The 22802-nt window shown below is 34.4% G+C and overlaps 1 protein-coding gene across 2 annotated transcripts in view; it reads left to right on the top strand.

Moving 5' to 3' along the window:
- The window catches only part of LOC135841492 (toll-like receptor 6), a 106010-nt gene that overhangs the window by 50660 nt on the left and 32548 nt on the right, over window positions 1–22802 (top strand). For both annotated transcript variants that reach the window (XM_065358466.1, XM_065358467.1), the window contains exon 2: window positions 20631–20696. The gene's annotated coding sequence lies outside the window, so the exon portion shown is untranslated. The remainder of the gene's footprint in view (window positions 1–20630; window positions 20697–22802) is intronic.

Raw genomic sequence — 22802 nt, 5'->3', positions numbered from 1 at the left:
TTGAGCGCTCAGTTTATATGTACTAAATTGCCGCATATAGTGGTTCCTCTTCAGTGCAAGCTATGTAAAGTGTGAAGAGCATGGGTGGGTTTTGAATCAGCTATGGATGTGTTACGAATAGGTAGCTTCATGTGTGGAGTTGTTTGGAGCAATTTTCGTCATTTTTTATGTTCCGCGTGAGGATTTAAATCAGCGATTAAACGGATTAATTTTAGTAGGATGCTTCTCGTATGATTTCATGTTACATTGTAGTGTGTGGTGATGATGAAGATTTAAAATGAGTCTAGATTTGTAATTATTAATTTCTGGTTGTATTTTTTTTGGCGTTACATGCAACATGGAGAAAGTATTTTTCTGAAATTATGCAACTCGAGCTACCAACCATGACTCGGAAATGTATTTTTAATAATTTTTTTTGTGCATATTTTGGATTATGAAGTGGATTGTCGATTTATGTCTTGAGATTTTTTGGTTCCTCATTTTGAGAATGATGAATTTTTAAATGAAAGAAAATTTGTATGTTTTTGTAAAATTTTTCATCAAAAATGTGACTTTGATTTTTATTCTATCAATCGTCAAATCCATCCCCCCTCTCCCTTCAATTTTGAGCATTTTCTTTTCAACTTTATATTATTGTTACTCAATTTGAAAACTCAACAATAGCAACAGATGATTCAGTATATTCATTTTTGTGTCAATTAGCTACTAGTCGACTAATCAATTATGTTTCTGTTTCTTTTGTTTTAGGTGAGTACAGAATTTTCCATCTATGGTGTAGTTGGTGTAATAGAAAATGAAAATGAGTGAGTCAATTTTTATAGTACAATTTTATAAAATTTCACGAGGAGGAAATACGTAAATCTATAAATAATTCCTGAATTAAAATTAGTTTGCCCAATTATTGGCTACACTGGTTCTACATTTTTATTATTGCTGTTGACGATAAGTAACTAGTTCAACTGTGTTGTGTGAAGTACTTATTTCTACTCGTTTTAATCAAATTTCATACAATTATACCTGCTAAATTGTACATATAAAATTATATGAACCTTCCGCCATTTTTCACATTTCAATGACATCAGACCTGATTTCATGTGATTTTGATTAAATAAGAGCAGGTCATTTTTCAAAAGAATGATTTTATTCGAAATTTTTTCATCTGTTGGCTTGAAAGATTTATTGTAAAAAATTCAAAAAATTGAGTTTTGTTCATTATTACACGCAGCCCCCTTCCCCCGATTGGGTTCTCAAATTTGGTTTTCGCCACAATTTCCTTTACTAGAGAACATTGCAAGGTGTTCTCCTTCAATTTGAACGAGACCACGATTTTTAGAAAGAGCAAATTCTGAAACCCCCATGGACAAAAATTGTTTTTTTTTTTTTATTTTGAGAGAATTTTTAAAACTCCAAAATTGACAATTTTTGGAGTGTTATGCTTTTAAAAAAATCAATTATTCTGTAAAAATGATGAAAATTAGTTCTGAAAGTGATATCAACACCTCTCAGAGTTAAATTTTCCGCTGCCCAAATGAATTTTTGCGCCATCTGAAAATATTCGAAAATTTGGAGGGATCGAATATCGCGTTGTTGGAGGCTCTAGATAAGCCGGAAAAGTCCAATTTTGGATCTTCAAAAATTTTTATAAAATCAAAAAATTAATTAGAGTAGCTGAAATTTTGATTATGCCTTTTCCAAAAATCTTGTTTCGTTTTAAATCGATGGGATGGAGATCTCGAAAGGCTCCCTTGCCAGATTCAATTTTTTCTGGCGGATTATTTTGATTTCACAGAACTTTGTGATTAGTCTGTCAGGCTGTCTGATTTCCTCTTTCTCTTCAAGTCTTGCAAAAGTTGTGCTGTTCGCTCACAATCTGTGTTTTTTAATTTTTTTTTTTTTTACAAAAGAAAGAAACTTTGAATTTTTTTGTTATTCTTAACCCATCTTGGTTTCTTTCTAAAATATAAATCAATTTTTTGATTGGTATTTGAACGTTTTTTCTGAAAACTTTCCCTCAAAGAAGTGTCAATCTCCTCTCATTCATCCCTTCAGCCTCTCTAAAAATGATTCTGTGAGAAGCCCTGTGTATATTAATTGATTTATTGAACACCTTATCGTGTGAGTGATTTAATTTTTAGAATTAGGTACGTACGTATAAATGGCTTTTTGAAGTGAATTTCAAAAAAAAATTTCAAAAAAAAAAGTTATCATCATATTTTAAGAAAACCTTATCTTTTTTATTCTCAAGTTTTCGGAATCAGTTATGCAGAAACCTTTTTGCACTTATCTCGTTAATTGTGCAATTTTTTCGAGAAATTGATGAAAAATGAAAATTCGAATCATTAATTTTAATGGGAATTGTTAGCTTTATCGGTTATTGCTCTTAGAAATAGTATCTGATTGTAATGTCTGTATTTTTTTCTTCAAATTTTTCTCGTTGAATATGAATTTTTCGAAAAAACAATAACATCTTTAAGAAACTTTTGTTGCAAATAAAAGTGAATGTTTTTTAGATCCAGACCGAATGTGAGCTGAAAAAAAGAACCCTATTCTTTCAACTCCCTTCTCCCCCCCCCCCAATGAAAAATTTTTGAATACCAATTTTTTAGTTGGAAAATTTTCCATTTTAATGATTTCTTTGAAGAAAAATTTAAATGAATAATAATTGCAATTTGCAAATCGTTTTGGAACATTTTGAGCTGATGAATCGCCATTCCCAGCGAATTTGCCTGTTCTGCCCTAATATATATATATTTTTGGTTTATTCCAGGTGTCTGTTGCCATTATAATATTTATGAATATTCAATCTTTGCATTTTAACGATTTGACTGGCGAAAATATTGAAAATTTATCGTTCCGAATATTAATTTTACATTAAAATCTATATCCCACTAACCTACAACACCTGTCGAGAGAGACAGAACCAATAAACTCGAATAAAATTGGCAACAGGGTCTCCGCCGTGCACAGATTATTGGAAAAATTGTTTCAGCAATTATCAAATGCAGAAAAAAAATTTACTATAGTGGTAAAACCGGAAGCTCTTAATTGACTAGATCGTTTAACATAAGTGGCGTTCAAGGTGACAAAATAAATTCTCGGTTTATATTTGAAAAAAAGTTATGACTCCGATAAAAAAACATTATTTATCAGACAAAAAAAGTACCGCTTTTTTAACGATCGAGTCAACTCGATGGGTGCTGAATTTCGCATTCCATTTATTTTAGTTCAAAATGTAGGTATCTCTACTATCTACACACCTTTATAGGTATGGGTCTCGATGGGCTATATTCTCTTTGATTATAATCAGCACAACGGCGACGACGACGACGTGTTGATATTTAAAAAATTTCTAAAACTCGCGTTAATTGAACATAAAACTAATTCTAAATAGGTGATTTATGTTGAAATTTAAATAATATGAAATTAATTCGCTTTTATGGCCGAATAAGCAATAAGAAACGCGATTTTGATGCGTATTCGTTAAAATAATTACCACTTGGGAAATACACATGTAATTCGGCCCAGTTATGAGAATCACGTGTCAGTTGAATAGTTTTTGTTCAATTATTGTAATTTGTTTTGTTTTTTTGTTGGTTAGTTTACTCGAGCCTATTTTATAGTACTACCATAATATAACTCGGTGCAAATACGCAAGGGCATCGAGACCTATACAATTTCAAATTATCTTGTCTAAATCTATACAACAATTCGAGCATATTTAGCTCGCCATTAGAGACGTTTTCGTTATTAGTGTTTTTTTTTTTACCAAATGAACTCGATGGCTAGTTATAGCTGGCATTATATTCGGACATTTAAATTAAATTTTTTTCCTCTAGAACAAAAAACAAATATGTAGAAATGGACGCGAAGCAGCCGGATGTTTGATAGGCGAGGTACCGGATCGAAGAGAGAATATTTTGTATGCGTGCGACATAGTTTTTTTTTCTCCTCTTGTTGTTGTTGTTGATCGTGTAAAGTCGAATGTGTATAAACGAAATTATAAACGCTGCGAAGACTCGAAAGTTTTAATATTCGATGAAAAAATACCCATTATCGTTGGCTAGCCTTCGGGTGTATAAATTTTTAAATCGTCAGCTCGACGTTGTTGAAATTCTATTGCATATACGGTTTGTCGTGCGTGTGTTTTTTTTTTTTTTTGAAGAATACCTGGACCTCTATAGCTTGTGTGTAGCTTGTCACAGGGATACACCAGCCCGCCAAATGTATACCTATCGCATAAATTCAGGTATTAGGAAATGAATTAGAATAGAAAATTTATCGTCGTGCGACGATATAAAAATTTTGACGATGTTTCCTATCTATTTCTGTGGCTCGACTTCGTATAGCGTAGTATAATATTGGGCCGGGTAAAAAGTCATGTTTTCTGGTTGTGTACGTGTACTTATAATCAGAACGAAACCAGTTTAGGTTTAGGTTTTTTAATTGGACGTTAACCGTTGGATGTGATGTAACGAAAACTTGTGTAAATATTGCCCTCGGGCCGAATTTTTTATATTTTACGCCGGATAATTTATTTTATTTTTCGTCTCGTATCATCTATGTATTTTCCCCCCTCTCTCTTCCGTTTTTTTCTTTTCGATTTTGGTTAATAAGCTTCGAAAGATCGCATTTCCAAAACACTTTTTACGTTTTTACCATCGATAGTTTTATGGCGTTATTTAGCTCACATTCAATGTAAAGGGGACGGGGGGGGGGGGGGGTTACTTCAATGTGCCAGTCTAATTGGATTTTGTATAGCGAGGTTTCCTCGTTTGCAATTTTTATCGCGTCTTAACAATAAGAGCACGTGTAACAGAATTTTTTTCAAAGAACAAAAGTTGCGGATTTAGATTTTTTTTCATTCATTAAAAATGTACGAAGGTAGGCAAAGCGAAACCTACCAATATCTCGCACCCTTACTATAGGAACAATAAGCTTGTTTTTTTTTTTGGCCCAATCTATCTACGCTAGTTAGACAAGTACCGAATTATTCAGCAGGGCTTAGGGTGCGACGAAATTACACGTATATATATTGGACGCCATGTGATTATTTTTTCATCTAATGGTTCACGTGCTGTTCACATGTTGGACGGACGCCTATGGTATTTTTTTGTCCAGTCCTTTGGTATATAAAAAGAAGCAAAAAAATATATACGAAGAATTATATCAAATGATTAATTATTTTTTTCTTCGTTAGCAGAGAAAAAAAATCACCTCAAAGACCGATCATTACGTAGTATATAGAAAAAGGGTTGAATGATTTTTTTTTCCTCCGACAGGTACAGTTATGGTGAATAGTGGTGGAATTTAATAGTATTGGAAAGTTAAAGGGTTGTGTATCCTATAATTACCAAGTGTACGGTAATTTGAAAAAAAAAATACTCGCACGTTGAACTAAATTAGAGAATGGATTAAGTTAAGTATTGTATTTTGTATATTTTTGAAATAACCAATGGATTTTTTTTGCCCCGATAGATTCGTCATATTTTTAATATTTTTTTTTCTACTGCTCTTTGTTATTGGACGCTTCGTTTGAATATAAGGGTTACACAAAGCGATCGAAAAAAATTGGAATTTTTTTCCTACGCCCTTTTTTTCGAGACACGAGACGTTTATAATAAGGAGCAGCTGGTGCGAGATTTTTTTTCGAGAGTGAATCCTAAAAAAAAAATGATTGTTTGTTTGGCTTTTGAATGACGGCTGATGCTAGTGAAAGCGAGATCAATAGGTTATCCTTATTAAAGATGATACGCCGAATACACACAGCTCTAAGGTTACCGTATGGGCTTGATTTTGCGGCAAGTGTTTGGTATAAAAGTGATATCAGATCGCTGCATTGTGTTTCTTATATACGAGGTATACCTACCTACCTTTATATGTAGTTGAGGTTCGTATATGGAAGGTCAACGTTGAACAGATAGCCTTATATATTTACACATTTTATCGATGAGATTTGATTAGAAAAATCATCTCATTGGTAATTCGAGGTGTATTAAAAATAAGTCTTCGTTATCGTATTGTATTTTTCATTCAATATGTACCAATTTGTGTGTATAATTTTGTATCTCTCGTAGCATACGTACAGTGCTTATACGAGACTCGGTATCAGCTTGGTATTGTTTGCGGTGGTATAGCTGGTTTAAATTTTAACGCTCGCTGTTGTGGCGTAAGTTTTGCCCATAAAGAGAGCAACAATTGAGTTACTGTGGCAAGTGAAGACGATGTAAGACAACTGGAAAACATTGTCGATGGAGAAATACCTACTCGCTGCTCGTCCTCAGCACCATCGCTCTCTTAACTCACGCTGATAAATGTAAACTTGTGTTGGAAACTTGTTTTTACCAAATACGATATAGCCCAAAGAGACGATTCGTTTTAATGTACTAAGCTCTTTGAAAATCACGCGAACAAATTGTAATTTACAAATTAGACTCGGCTTTTAAAATGTGTACACTTTGGACCATACTGTACACAGAGCCTGGCTCTTGTGTACCACCGAATACTCGTGGGTTGATTTTTATTATTATTATTTGTGATGAAATTTACATTTTTTTGACATAACGCATTCGGTGTGTGTTCTGCTCCAATTTAAAGGTAACAGGAATTTGGTAATTCTTGGCCATATTACCGAATTATAAGCATGGGTGCCATATTTATCGCTACATGTGTATTTTCCAAGGGTATTTATGTTAATCTGCTTTATTAAGCTTTAGCAACCGTATCGTGTACTTACCTGAAAACCTGGTGTTTCGAAAGTTGTATCCGTGAAGGTGGTTGATTTAGATGATTCTTTATGAGGTTATGTACGAGCTTACGTAAGGTTTTCGTGTACGATATGGTCATTGGTCGAGTTGAGTATTGTGAAGGAAAGAATTCATTTTGGTGTTCGTTTGTGGCTGGATTGAGAAAAGTTTTAAAATGTATATGAAATTTTGATCGCGGAGGAGAATTGAATTTTTAATTTCTGTATTATTAATCATTTTAGAAAAATAATTTTAAAAAAAATTTAAAACATTTAGTACGTTTTTTTAAACGTGATATCATGATTTATATAGAGATCAAAAAAAAATCCAGAAAATTATGTTTGGAAAAATCTCATAATATGGAATTTTTCTGCCAATTTATTTTTGAATTTCGAGTCATTTTGAGAGGAGTCAGAAACATAATGAAAAGAATTTCACTCGAAAGGAAGAAGCTAGAAGATGAAAAATATCATTCTTTGACTTTCTGATCATCAGAATTGTCAATTTTTTGAGCTGAAAAAATATCATGAAGTGATTACTAAATTATTCCAAAATTCACATTTTATTGTGTCAAAATTCCTATTCATTTTTTGGATTCGATGTTTGATTTCTGAGGGGGGGGGGCACTGAGGGGTCGAATCCAAAAAAATTGTGGAATTGACTTGCCATATAATATAGTATAATTGGGTAAATAATATAATTTTTCGATTTGTTTTCTTTTCAAAATTGGGAATCCGGAGAGACGTTGTAGGGGCGATTGGGGCGTATCTAAAAAAAGCACATCCACAAAAATTCAAAAAAATTTTTAATGAAGCGGCATGCAATCTATTTGAAAACGCTGGGTTCGAGTATTGACGTATTTCTCCAATCTGATCCCTCTAAACCACCCCCTCCCACCCAAAAAAATAATTGAAAATGAACTCGATCACAAAAATCAACATGTCGCTTTTCATTTTCAATTTTATTGGAGGGAGGGGGTTGGTTCAGAGGGGTCAGATTGGAAAAAATCAAAAGTAAATATACTTTTTGGAATAGTGAAAAAATAATATTGAACCCCTCCCTTCCCCTTCCCCTTCCCTTCTCTTCCCTTCTCTTCCCTTCCCTAAAGTACATTTCAACTTCGCATCCTCAAAATCATAAAAATGGACATGTCGAGTTCATTTTTAATTTTTTTTGGGTGGGAGAGGGTGGTTTAGAGGGATCAGATTGGAAAAATACGTCAATATTCGAACCCAGCGTTTTCAAATTGATTACATGCCATTTCATTAAAAAATTTTTTGAATTTTTGTGGAATTTGGTGGCTTTTTCTGCCTTTGAGCGATGTTGAGATGCTGTTTTGAAAATTAGTTTGATACAAACAAAATGTGTCTCCGGAATAATTTTTTCAAATTTTAAAATGTTTTATTTTTCAATTTTCAAGTTCCTCGTGAAAAATTGAGCTTTCATCCTAAAAGTTCAAATTCGAAGATTTTAAAATTTTGTGTACTGTTTACTAATTTTAAATTTCTCATTCATTTTCTTCAAAATGTCGCAAAAAGATTCATTTCAAGTTCAACTGGTCTTCAGATATGAACCTTTGAAAGTTTGGTAGTTTTTCAGGAAATTTCAATTCCGTGGGAATCCCCCTCCCTCCCCCAGAGTCAGGACAGAAATGTGAATTTTTGATGTAGGTACGTAAAATAAGCCAAAAGATGAATTGGCTAAGAGGGCTTCTACTGAAGGAAGTATTTTGAAAGGGAAAGTACGAAATGTTCGAATTTTCTTTAAAATATGACGCTGTTCTTTTCTTTTCTTCCTAGAAAGTGAAGATTTCAATGCGTACATAAATCACGTCATTTTTGTTCCAATTACTTACATATAGACGTAATGCATAATATTTTCTGCCCTGATTAATTAGAACGAAGATGGACAGATGTTCGCGTCCACAATGAGATTATTCTACTATTTTTTTTCTTCATGATGTTCAGATGTAGTAACCCCTTTCCTCTCTTTCCTTCATCACGTCGTTTGTGAAAAAAAATGGAAAAATTAGATATTATAACTTTTGGAAGGGTTCGAGTCCAAAATGGGTGCATAATCTGGTTCTGGAGATTTTCGAGACCTTTTAAGAATTTAATTAGGACATCGTACCATATGTAGTTATATGTAAAATATCTATTGTAGGTATCTATTATTTGTGTCTTAATCTGCACGAAATAATGCTAATCCGAGTAGCCGACTACCTGCATGATGGAGGAAACACATAAACAAAATTCGACACGACAAAACATCGCGGAGTTATCGATAAAAGAATAGGAAAAATGATAACATCTGTTAGCTGCCTCGTTGTTGGTGCTTCTTCAAAGTACTGGGTCTGGTATGTTGACTGGACATTTTAATAAACGTTGGTTGCGATCTTCGATTAATTTTTCGAGAAACTGGTAGTTTGTGGTCATCGTCTAAAACACCATATGTGTTGTTGCCACAGGTATCAATTGATTGATAACAATATCGACGAAAGCATAGGTATAGAGGTAGAGAATGATGCGCGAAAACAACGAAAAAAGAAGTAACATATTTATTAAACTTCCTTAAGTATATACTCGAGTTAGTTGATTTTTACCAACTCGTTAACAAGATGCGAATAGCTAATTTAAATACGTTGACATCTGTGTCGCTTTTTTTCCAACATATTTAATCAAATCTGGTTTGATTAAAATGTACTTTGTTGCGGAGGTCATGACGACCTGACGACCAGCGACGTGAACGTAGGAGTGCTTCGTCACTGCGACGAATTAACTTATACTCGACTATTAAAACCATCCTACTGGTATTTGCGGGGTTAAATGGTAATTGATCATAATAGCTTGTTTTACGTTAAAATTTACTACACTCGTATAGCTTAATAAAAGCTTTAATATATTCTCGATAAAATTACCGTTATATTTGTGAAAATTTTTAATACACGGTCGCTCGCGCCGCTATCACTATCGCCAGCCACCGTCGTCGCGTCCAGCCGAATCGATCGTAAAAATTGATAGTGTACCTGGGTAAGGAAAACGCCGAGAACGCGAGGATGCAAAGGCAAAGAGTACGAGCGAATCATAAGGCGTAACTGTAAATGATCGTAAAAAATCATCGTATTGTAATGCACAATGCGCAGCCGAATCGAACGTTTTATTGCGAGCCAAAAAGTGATAAAAGTTTCATTCATTTGCACCATGACGTCTTAAATACACCTAGTTGTTGTATAGGGTGTGGTGTAAATGCTTACCATATTTCATCTCGTTGGGTGATTGTCAAAATAGAGTATTTGGAAGTGAAATTTGAGATGAATGAGGAGTCTACGTGTGTTCTTTGGGGGAGAATAACCCCCCTTTCCTCCAAATTCCCAACAGAGATCAATTTTATTGAGTTGGAGGATTTTTTGTGAGTTCAATGAGATTCGTCGTATCAAAATAGTGAGTTAAAATTCGAAATCTGCACCTCTGAAATCGTAGAAAACTACAGGTCATACGAATTTTTCAAGTTTTTTGAAATTCTGGGGCTTATTATACGATTTAGGGATTTCTTATCAAAAAAGTAAATTGAAATTTGAAATCAGCGCCTCAAAGAATTTAATAAAAGATAAGTCACTCGAATTTTTCATTTTTTTTAAATTTCAGGGCTTATAACTGAGCTTGGAGGGGGGGGGGGTCTTGTAATATCATAAAAATAACTTGAAATTCAAAATCAGCGCCTCAAAAACCTCAATAAAGCACAGGTCGAATGAATTTTACAATTTAAAAAGAAATGTAGGGTCTTGTGATGAGGCTCAGGGATCTCATATCAAAAAATTGAACTGATACTCAAAATTAGCGTCCCCAAAAACCGAACAAATCATAAAAAGTTACCCACAAATAAATGTAAGCCCTCGAAGTGCCTCTGAAGGGAAGATATATCCTTTCAAAAAGGGGGCATTTTCGAAAAATTGTGGTTTTTTCGCTTTTGCCTCTGCCTAATCTGTTTTGGAAAAATAGTCCAGTCCCAAATGAAGTATTTGAAATTCTGCTTCGATCTATGCTATTGCTGTCAAAATTCAAGACCACTCTAAGAGCTCTACTGAGCGATTAAAAATTTGCAAATCGCTTATTAGTGTGCGTAGCACACTATTGGTTTCGTTCCGAAAGTTGAAAAATTCTTTGGCTCGAATGTTCTCTTAGAGGAATGGGCCGATTTTTTTGAATCTTTCGTAGGTAGGTGAGGCATAACTTGAGGGAGGGAATGTCGTAATTATAATTGCAATTACTCAATTAGCTTCTTGAGTAATTGCAATTAATTACGAAAATTTGTACCAAAAAAAGAATAAAAAAGGGAAAAGGGCCATATCAAAAGGGAAGCCGACAAAAGCGAAGCCGACTTTAAATTTTCAAAATTGAACAATGAGAAAGGTATCAAAAGGGAAGCCGACATCCGTTTTAAAATGTAACACTGCAGGGGTCCTAAAATATTCTTATCTACAGTGTTATCTTTCCCATTGTTCAATTTTAGACTAGATGCCGAAAGCAGGTGGTTACCCTTTCGGAATGAAAACCCACCAGTCATTTGTGAAACACCTGCAGGTGTTTCATTTACACACGTAGATGCTGAAAGCAGGTGGTTACCCTTTCAGAATCAAAACCTCCAGTCATTTGTGATTTTGCTGTGCTCCCAAGAGGTTCTCTCAATCTCTCAGTACTGCAGTGCTTATGCTTTCCTGATATATCGCGTTGTGCTCCGGAGCTTTCAGAATAGCATAGCATAGTGTATTCGGAATCGCGTTGTGCTTTTTTTTTCAAAATCGTGTTGTGCTTTTTTTTTGAAATTGCGTTGTGCTTTTTTTTCAAAATCGAGTTTTTTTTTAAAAATCATGTTGTGCTTTTTTTTCAAAGTTCGCGTTGCGCTTCTTTTTTAAAATCGCGTTGTGCTTTTTTTTCAAAATCGAGTTGTTTTTTTTTAAAAATCACATTGTGCTTTTTTTTCAAAGTTCACGTTGCGCTTCTTTTTTAAAATTGCGTTGTGCTTTTTTTTAAAAATTGTGTTGTGCTTTTTTTTCGAAATCTAGTGCTTTTCAATTCCTAAAATTTGCATTGTGTTTTTTTTCAAAGTTCGCGTTGTGCTTCTTTTTCTGAAATTGCGTGGTGCTTTTTTTCGAAAACGCGTTGTGCTTTTTTTCTAAAATTTGCGTTTTTTTTTTATTTTGAAGTTCGCGTTGTGCTTTTTTTTCAAAATCGCGTTGTGCTTTTTTTTCGAAATTGTGTGGTGCTTTTTTTCGAAATTGCGTTGTGATTCTTTTTGAAGTTCACGTTGTGCTTTTTTTTCAAAATCGCGTTGTGCTTTTTTTTTAAATCTCGTGTTTTTTTTCAAAATCGCGTTATGCTTTTTTTCCAAAATGGTGTGGTGCTTTTTTTCAAAATTTTGTTGTGCCTTGATTTTTGAAGTTCGCGTTGTGCTTTTTTTTCAAAGTTCGCGTTGCGCTTTTTTTTAAAAATCACGTTGTGCTTTTTTTTCAAAATTCGCGTTGTGCTTTTTTTAAAAATCGCGTTGTGCTTTTTTTTTAAATCTCGTCGTGCTTTTTTTTTAAATCTAGTTGTGTTTTTTTTCAAAATTGCGTTATGCTTTTTTTCCAAAATGGTGTGGTGCTTTTTTTCAAAATTTTGTTGTGCCTTGATTTTTGAAGTTCGCGTTGTGCTTTTTTTTCAAAGTTCGCGTTGCGCTTTTTTTTAAAAATCGCGTTGCGCTTTTTTTAAAAAATCACGTTGTGCTTTTTTTCAAAATTCGCGTTGTGCTTTTTTTTTAAAATCGCGTTGTGCTTTTTTTTTAAATCGTGCTTTTTTTTAAATTGCGTTATGCTTTTTTTCCAAAATGGTGTGGTGCTTTTTTTCAAAATTTTGTTGTGCCTTTTTTTTCAAAGTTCGCGTTGCGCTTTTTTTTTAAAATCACGTGCTTTTTTTCCAAAATTTGCGTTGTGTTTTTTTTTTTTTTAATCGCGTTGTGCTTTTTTTCTAAAATTTGCGCTGTGCTTTTTTTCCTAAAATTCGCGTTGTGTTCTTTTTTTTTGAAGTTCTCGTCGTGCTTTTTTTTAAAAATCGGGTTGTGCTTCTTTTTCTGAAATTGCGTGGTGCTTTTTTTTGAAATCGCGTTGTGCTTTTTTTTCAAAATCGCGTTGTGCGTTTTTTTTTCAAAATTGCGCTGTGCTTTTTTTCCAAAATTTGCTTTGTGCTTTTTTTCAAAGTTCGCGTTGTGCTTTTTAAAATGAAAATCGGTTTTTTTTTGAAATCGCATTGTGTTTTTTTCAACGTTCACATTGTGCTTTTTTTCTGAAATTGTATTGTACTTTTTTTTTCAAAATTGTGTGGTGTTTTTTTTTTCAAAATTGCGTTCAAAATCTCGTTGTGCTTTTTTTTTTGAAGTTTGCGTTGTGCTTTTTTTCGACGTTTGCATTGTGCTTTTTTTTCTGAAATAGCGTTGTGCTTTTTTTCGAAATCGCGGTGTTTTTTTCCAAAATCCGCATTGTGCTTTTTTTTCAAAGTTGGCCTTGTGCTTTTTTCAGAATTCACGTTGAGCTTTTTTTCAAAGTTTGCATTGTGCTTTTTTTTCAAAATCGTGTTGTGCTTTTTTTTTCACTAAAATTCGCGTTGTGCCTTTTTTTTCAAAATCGTGTTGTGCTTTTTTTTCAAAATCGCGTTGTGCTTTTTTTTGAAATTGCGTTGTGATTTTTTTCAAAGTTCGCTTTTTTTTCAAAATCGGGTTGTGCTTTTTTCCGAAATTGTGTTGTGCTTTTTTTTCAAAATTGCGTGGTGCTTTTTTTTCAAAATCGCGTTCAAAATCGCGTTGTGCTTTTTTTTTGAATTTCGCGTTCTGTTTTTTTTTCAACATTTGCGTTGTGCTTTTTTTTCCAAAGCGCATGGTGCTTTTTTTCAAAGTTGGCCTTGTGCTTTTTTGAGAATTCGCGTTGATCATTTTTCAAAGTTCGCACTGTGCTTTTTTTCAAAATTGCGTTGTGCTTTTTTTTCAAAATTGTGTTGTGCTTTTTTTTCGAAATCGCGTTGTGCTTTTTTTAAACTAAAATTCGCGTTGTGCCTTTTTTCAAAATCGCGTTGTGCTTTTTTTAAAATCATCATTGCGTTCTGCTTTCAAAATCCCAATTGCTTTTTTCCAAAGTTGCTTTGTGCTTTCTTTTTTTGAAAATCGTATTGTGCTTTTTTTCTCGAAATCACGTTGTGCGTTTTTTTTAAAATCATGATTGCGTTCTGCTTTCAAAATCCCAATCGCTTTTTTTCAAAGTTGCATTGTGCTTTTTTTGAAAATCGTGATGTGCTTTTTTTTCATAATCATATTGTGATTTTTTTTAAAATCATGATTGCGTTCTGCTTTCAAAATTCCAATCTTTTTTTTAAAAAGTTGCGTTATGCTTTTTTTTCAAAATCATATTTTGATTTTTTTCGGAATCTTGTTCTATTTTTGAAATTTGCGTTGTGATTTTTTTCTAAATCGCATTGTGCTTATTATTTTGAAGTCGCATTGTGCTTTTTTCGAAGTTGCGCCTTTTTTTGAAATTTTGTTATGCTTCTTTTCCAAAATTGCGTTGCGCTTTCCAAACTAAAGAAGCTACGCACACTGTTACAGCTGCGCTTGGCGCAGCTGTCTAGTTTTTGGATAAATTCGGGTTTTGAAAATTTTTTCTTCTTGAATATTTCGCAATAATAATGCCAGAATATTGAAAGATATCATTCCTGAAACTAGGGAAATATTTTGTAACGCAGTTGTGCCAACTGGTCATTATTGCCAATTTCAAAATATTAAGGAAAATAGCCAGAAATTTATGGCAGGTATTTTTTTACATTGCTGAATTTAATGAAATTCCGCACACTTTTTTCTTGTGGGGTGATGTACCCTATGAAACATATTATAGGGTATTTAACGGTCATCAAAGTTATGAAGGGGACATGAAAAAGTCATGAATTTTTGTAGGTGGTCATGAAAGTCATGAAATGTCATGAAAAGCCATGAATTTTGCTTGAAACACACTTGAAAATTTTTTTAAAAACCTATAAAATAAAAAAAAATAAAAAATAAAAATTTTGTTCAGAAAATGAGAAAAGTGAAATATGTAGGTACTTGATTTTTGATCATGTGAAAAATGGCAACCCTGTTCGATTTCCTTGCAGTTTCAAGTTATTTATTTTTATTTGGGGAGGGGGGTATTTTCATGCGGTAAAAATGTGAAAAATAGGTCATGAAAAATTCATTATTTCTTGTCTGGGGGTTTTGTTATTAGAAACCCCTGTATTATTTAGTTAGATCTATCTAATGCAAAAATATCCGTACCTACGTAGTTAATTTTTTCCTAATTTTCAAGCGTTTCCTTTCAAATTAGGCGTGGATTGAAAGAATAAGTAAGCATCTAAAAAAATTTCAAACTTGGATTGGATAATTTTCAAAATTTTTGAAGAGTGAGATTTTGTTTAGCTCGAATCGATTTCATTTAATTGAACTCCTTTGAATACTGAAACGAAACATTAAGTTGTCCAAATGCATCAAAATGGTGATAATTCTGTAACTCTCCAAGCTGTAAGATATTTGAGAATTTTTGATGAAAATTGGAGTACCAGAGCCCTGAAAATCACGGTTTTTTTGGATATTTTTTTTTTTCTAGATTTTCACTTATCTTATATCATATTTTTTCCGGAAGATTCTATCGTCTTTTTTGAAAATTACGATCCAGGTGCAATTTGTCTTTTTTGGACCCCTCTTCTGCTCAATGAAAATGTGCTCATCCCAATCATTCACATTATTTTGATAATTTTCACGACAAATTTGAATTGTGGGAAATATTTATGCCACTTCGCACATCCTGTGGATTTAGAATTATAAATAAATCCGTTCTTCGGTGCAAAATACACGTGTACGGTTAATTCAGCAGTCGACATACAGTCTCGTGGATTTTGTTTACTTTGCACATTTGCGATGATGACGACGACGATGATTCTTAATCGCGCGATTATCGTGAGAATATCAAAATGCTTAATCGACTCGAGAACGGACGAAGGTGGTGTCGGTTGTCATTCCAAGAATAAGTACAATATGGTACTTGAAGTCTCCATGCACACATTCACGATAAACCACGAAGCGTCGAGATGGCATTTTTTCCGCTTTATTTCACCAAGTGCGGTCGATTAATTCGGCGATTCTTTGTTTACGAGAAAAAACGAAGGAAGAAGAGAGACGGATGATGGTTCTGGGAAGTGGATATTCCTAGATCTGTACTCGAGAATAGCAGTTATCAGAGGTATATTCTCGAGGTGACATGTTTGCTCTAATTTTAAATTGATTTTCTTTACATCGATGTCATTTCAAGTAGGTCTTCTGGTCTCATTGACAATCGTAGCGTGCTGTGAACTATGCAAGCTTTTTTTTTTGGTGGCGGCCACGACCACGCCACGCCGTGCGAAGGTGAGAGAATAAAAAGGTCTGTGGAAAATAAAAGGGCTTTTTGTATGCGCGACACAAGAGATCGTCTCTTCAGTCATAGAACAATCGTCTGTGTAATCGAGCTATTACGTTCAGGCCGAATGCTGGTACACCACACGCGTTTAATATGATACCAGGTATACTTGTACGTGGGCTCAGGCAACCAGTTCATTTTGGGTACATCGTTGTTGTAGGCGGCTAGCCTATAATATATTATACGAATTCGTAGGAGAATCGAGTATTTTTTTGGCTCTTGTGTGTAACAATAAATGTTCATATAAACACCGCCACTATACAGAGAGAGAGAGAGGGTTTCATCATGATTTTTAATACCACACCTGGGAGGTTGAGACGAGTGGCGAATATGATTGACAGTGTTTGGAAAATGACGACGTGAAACGTACGGTGCCTCGAAACTTCTCGAGCCAAATATGATGGATATCGCGTAAACGACTTTTTTTCCTAAATCTCGTTACCGTTTTAAGATTTATGTCGTGTCCTTCATCGTCGTTGTCTTATTTTCAAGTAAATCCACACTACCGAAGCGACGTACGCATAGGTATAGGAAAATAAATAACGAGGGAAATACTCGGTTACCTTTTTTCCAAGAGACGAACATGCGTCGCATTTTATTTTTCCAAGACTATGTAAATGGTTGGCTGTATACAACAAAAACACGAAAGTTGTTTTAATTCGATGCGCAACGTACTCGGAATGAGTGTCGGTCTGTCTGTGCAATGGGTTTGGTGTGAAATGGATATTGTATGTTTTGAGTAAATTACTACCGTCCGTGTAATAAATAAAATAGTTAAAACGCTATTACCGCGAGCATACGCGAGTATTTCGATAAGAATAGGAATTGCACTATTTTCGCGTTCTTCTTGAAAAACGCGGACCCCAAAGCCGCAGCAAAGCAGAAAGGGTTGAAGTACACAGTACAAGGAAGTCGTAAAATCTTCTCGACTTTAATATTCTTTATTTGACAATGTTTCATTAATGGTCTCCGGTTCTGTTCTGTGTAATATACCTTGACAGTGTCGCCCAAAATACGTCCACCTGCCTCTATTAATTCTGCCCCTACTCCCCCTCGAAAGCTCCAAAGTGCAAAATGAGCCAATATTTGGGCACCTACCTCTTCTAGATGAAGTTTTTCGTCATCTTAATTTGATTCTACGAGCGAATCGTCTCTTCAAAGTGAAACTTATCCACTCGCCGAAACTTTGCGACGCCCTGTAAAGATGTCTTGGTGTTTATGAGTGTTTTGTTACAGAGCGTCTTCTTATGTAGTTGAGCGTCTTCTTCTTGGTGATGCCTTTAAACATTAAAACTTGCGGTCGTTTGCAAGTTCAACTCAAAGTACCCCATAATAACGCGAGGAAAACTTTGTGTCAAATTTTATTAAGTATTTAGTTCATTTGCGAGGCCTTTTTACGTTTTTATTATACGTCTTTATAACGGATAATTAAAAGCTACGTTGTGTATGCGAGCTCGTTTCCCAACATTTGAATATGGTGATTGACGTTTATGACTTTAATTACGGTTCGCGCAACGCTGCCTGCTATATCCTTTCCTCCTTGGCGTATTCGTCGAATACACCAGAGTGGGATATAACGTACTATAATATTTTGCTGGCGTTTATATTGAACGATGGCTTGAATTATGCCTCAATATTTTTACCATTGTGTGCGATGAATAGCCCAACTTCGCGAATGTTTCGAATTATGTCGTAGCTTGACGTTGAAACTTGAAAGTTCGCCTTTTATACGGGTATTTTTTAGAGGTTTCCGTCGACAAAAGTATGTTTTTTTTTTTTTACTTTAGAGTGTCGTGTATTGTGCTCCACGTCAGATTTTTTAACGACGTGGTCGAATTTAGCTACCTATAATGGTGTGATTTGCAGAATTTTCCTGCATTTGGAATTATTTTTTTGTACCTATACTGGTCAGAATATTTATTGTGGTTGTATTTTTAGGCGCAATAATTTACGACAAAAATGGATAAAATTCACCCTCAAGGTATATAGTACTTGAATGATGAATGAGAAATTATCATATTTGGCCGAATTTATACCTACGCGAAATATAAATCACGTTTGGTAATAAAACACTCTAAAATTCGACCATAGACCAATAGAGTGATAAACAGGACTCTTTTTCAGCGTTATTTCGGAAACGTACTTGCCGCAATTTGCCAGTAGGCGACATTTTTTTAAAATGGTGGACAATTTGGTCATAAAATAGCTTGTCCTCCTTAAAAAAAAAAGAGGGGCCATGAGAGCTCAAGCCAGCGCATTTGTAAGTTTTTTCAACCTCTGCAACCATTTGTATAGCATGTTGAATATTTTAAGAAAATTTTTCAGAACTATTAAGTGTGGGCTTATATAAGTTGGAAAATATATCTAGTTATTTCATTTTGATACTTTTTTTTTCAAATTTTACGCAATTTTTGAGTGTTTTTTGTTTTAAGCTGTTTTGATGACATTTTCTTACTATTTTAGAAGATTTGTAGGCAGTTTAATAATTTTTTAAGGTTACTTGGAGAATTTTGAAACATCTTGAATACTCTTTAGATCATTTTTTTCAAAGATTTTTGGAGAATTTGAAATTGTTTTTTGTTTCTTTCAATTGATGCTCATCATCTTTGATGCTTTTAATGCAATTTTTGTATCAACTTCCACTTCAAAGTCGACTTTAGAAGGGAGAAGATTTTGAGTAATGTTTTACAAAAATTGACAATTTTGAATTTTTTCAAAATTTGGGATCTCTATGTATTTTGCAAAAAACGAGATGTCGAACTTACGACAGGATTAAATTTTCAGCTATCGAATTTGATTGCAACGTCTTCTGGAGCGATTTGAAATCACTGAAATAAAATCAACTTTTAATGGAGGCTCCAGATCCTCTCGAAAATGGTCGAAATCGATTCGGGAGGTCGGTTTTAGGCGATGGAAGAATTTTTGAGTAATTTATTATCAAAAAATTGATGATTTTGGATTTTTTTTTTCAAATTTGAGATTTCCAGCTTGTAATAAAATGCACTTCTCAACCCGTCATCTCGTATTTGCGATTCACCTGCTCTAATAGAATTCAGAATATCGAACTTAGGACATGCAGGATTTAAATTTTCAACTGCTGGAATTGATTACAACGCCTTCTGGAGCGATTTGAAATTTCTGAAGAAAAATCAACTTATGCTGGAGCCTCCAAATCGGTTTGTAAGTGGTTGCAATCGATTCGGGGGGGGGGGGTCGAATGTCCGCCTGAAGGGTTTCAAATGTGTTTGACTTTTTCATATTTTAAAGGACTAAATAAATAACACTTCACTGTAAGGAAATTTTGTGTTCTGAAATATCATTTCTCTTCATTTCTTTATCATCAGAATTCAGATCCTTACTTTCCTTTCAAAATCGATTTTTATTTCCAATAAAAAAATAAAGGTCCTTTGAAAAAAAAAAAAAAATTGTGAAACACTAATTAATTTTCTATCAATTTTTGTGGATTGTTTTCTTCGTTGTTTTTAAAAAAATTGTGTTTTTATTTTCGAATTCTCTTCCCCTCTCCTCCCCCTCCCAAGTAATATCCCTTCTTTTCTGTTCGTTTTATTGAAATTCACCAACATTGATTTAAAAAATTGAAAAAAAAACGAAAATAATCAAATTATTGACAATTTGAAAAAAAGAATCGTTTATTTAGTCTCAAATTTTGAAAAAGGGACCAACTTCCTCAAATTTCTGTGGTTCTCTGATGCAGTAAAATTTTGCTGAATGCTTATTCACCCCCTCCTCTCACCCATAATTACATTATGGACCAGGTTTTGTTCCACGTGTATGAAATGATAAAAATATCCAAGTATTGCTGATGAAAGGAGTACTTGCATGCCCATTGGATTTTTTTTTGGAACAAAATAATGTAAAATCAGTTTTCGATGTGAAATTTGGCTCATTAACTAATTTAGGAGATAGAAAACCCCTCAGAAGCCTAAAATGTAAGTTCATGGATGATTTAAGAGCTATTTAATCCGCTCGTTTTCACCTCAAGTACATCCACGATTCGTTCTCGGGCCACTTTACTACCTCTAGAGGTGTTTTTTTCGCTTCCAAGTGGATCGTCATCTTACACGTCTATAAATAATTGCTCGCGTGCGTACTTGTAGTTCTTTTTTTTCACAAAAAATGTGAAATCTTTCGAATAATATCCTTCTACGAGATACTAAAACACGTCAGCTGAGTACCCACTCCATTTATTAATGTTCATAGGCTGTAAACTGAAAGGGAAAAAAATACATCGTATATTAGTACGCTAATAATAAAAGGTACAAATTTCTCCCTCGTTTAAACTCGTCGCTGGGGGAAGTTACGGTTACTACTAGTAATACCAGCTATTTTCGTAACTAATTGTTAATTTTTGGTTTTTACAGATAAAATCAAGATGGCTCGTGATAAATTCTAATTATGGAATCAGCTTCAAGATACCCATTTAAATGGTGAGTCGACTCGATCGTAATGTTTTATTTATTGAATCGAATGGAACAGTTGGTTCTTTGTAGATATTTCGGTGTGTGTTTGCAATTTTCATAAACACTCGACTAGTATACACGGTACGTGTAGTACGTATCCGGTCTTGTACCACCACACACTCGTTATAAATTGGCGTTGCTTTAACGAATAACGTCGGTAATTTAAAAACTCGATCGTATGTAATAAAACTCTCGAAACGAAATAAAAATTTAACGAAGAAGACGTACTACGTACAATACTTATACTTTCGAAGGCGAAAAAAAAATCGCCTATGTCCTCGTAAAGAAGATAATATTCAATTAACGAAAACCTTCTCGCCGAAGTCGTAGGTTTTCACGAACGAGTATTTAACTTTGTACCTACTTATAAAATGACCAAGTGGTTATTTTTAATTTTCGGTATGAAAATACGACGATAATAAGCTGGAATATAAATGATGTACTAAGATAAGATGTGTGTCCATTGAAAGTACAAGTAGGAAAGATTTATGACAATCTTGTGTGTACCGAGGCGATGCTGATACTGGTGTCTTAATTCGAGTCGTACGAGTACTTATACGTATACGTAGATAGATTCGTCCAAGTTGGCATTTTTTTTTTCTTGTTTGATTGACTTGTTGATCTCTCATCGTACCGAGATGAGCTACTGTTAGGTTAACATAACCAGACTGTGCTGGCGGCGCCGTACAATTGAGAAAATTCCATAATTACCCGGTAACTTTTATCCTCTATTTATGATTGACCATTTACTGGACGCGGTGGCGAACGGTAACCGTATAGCGTAAAGTAGAAAATATGATATTTGCCTTGTTCTCACATCTGTTATAGTGAAACGAAGAAGGCTTTTTGCCGAAATGACCACTTACCGCTTTAACATATGTTAGTCGAGTATGTTTGCAAAGCGATGAACGAACGAGAAAGACAGAGACAGATACAGAGAGAAAGAAAAAAAAACCGTAATAGGGTTTTTACTGCGCTATGTCCGTATACAATGGCCATTTGTTATGGGAACCATAAGATAGATAATGTCAGTATTGTGGTATAGGTTACAAGCTGGATTTGTTCTCGTCATTGAATAAGTTGCCATTTTTTTTCTCTTTCTCCTTTGAATCCATATATGTAGGTAATTTTAATGCATATTTTTGTTCAAATTCAACATACATATACGACTTCCCTCCACCTTTTCCCACCTCAGCCCCTCGAGTATCCCTTTTACGTCTCTTTAACGGTTCCTTATACGTATCTTGTGAGGTGATTAGGTCGCTTGTCTTGGTAAATTGTTAACACGTTTGGTGTCTAACCACGAGACTTGGGTGTTAAAAGATCCTTACGTGAGACCTTTTTCTCTCCTCGTCGACTCGTCGTATTTATTTTTCACCATTTTTTTCCTGTCCTTCGAACGTGTTCGACTTCGACGCCACAAACTACACAAGTATCTAGTTACTAGGTTTGTGTTTCATCGGAAAGGGATTTTTTTGTTTAACGAAGATTTATTCGTGGATATTTTTCATATCCGAGTTGGTATGATTTTAAGGTATATACTATGGTAACTTGTAGACTGCGGTGTTTTATCGTGTTTTAACACCATAACCCGCCAAAAAAAAAGGTCGAGGAAGTGACGATGTTATCTGGCATGTTCCTGGCTCGATTCTGTCAAGTTTGAGTAACCCGCACCTATAGGTACAGCTACGAGTATGGTGAAAATATCAAATTTATAAGGCTCACTTTTCGAAAGAGTCGAGTCGAAGATTTGCCCGTGTAAACAAAGACCTTTTTGATAGCACTCTAAAAGGGTAATTGTTCCTGGATGATATTTCAAAGCAGTGGTATTTCCATAGGGAACTCTTATACGCGCGGGAGAATTGGATATACACTTGACTATGGTATACGACAGTATTACGTGGCATGCGTATGTGTGAAAATGTACGGTTATGTGATGTGCTGTGCTATATGTGGATGTGGATTGTGGAGGCTCTGACTGTCTGCAATTTGAAAAATGTGGTCGTCTCGGTGTTTGAAAAAGGGCGCGAGAGTGTTGAGATATATTGGCGGAGCAGTTGGGAGATTTTTCAG

This window comes from Planococcus citri, chromosome 3, assembly GCF_950023065.1.
Source record: "Planococcus citri chromosome 3, ihPlaCitr1.1, whole genome shotgun sequence".
NCBI lineage: Eukaryota > Metazoa > Arthropoda > Insecta > Hemiptera > Pseudococcidae > Planococcus > Planococcus citri.
Note: the sequence above shows the minus strand (reverse complement) of the source record. Positions and strands in the feature narration are given on the sequence as shown.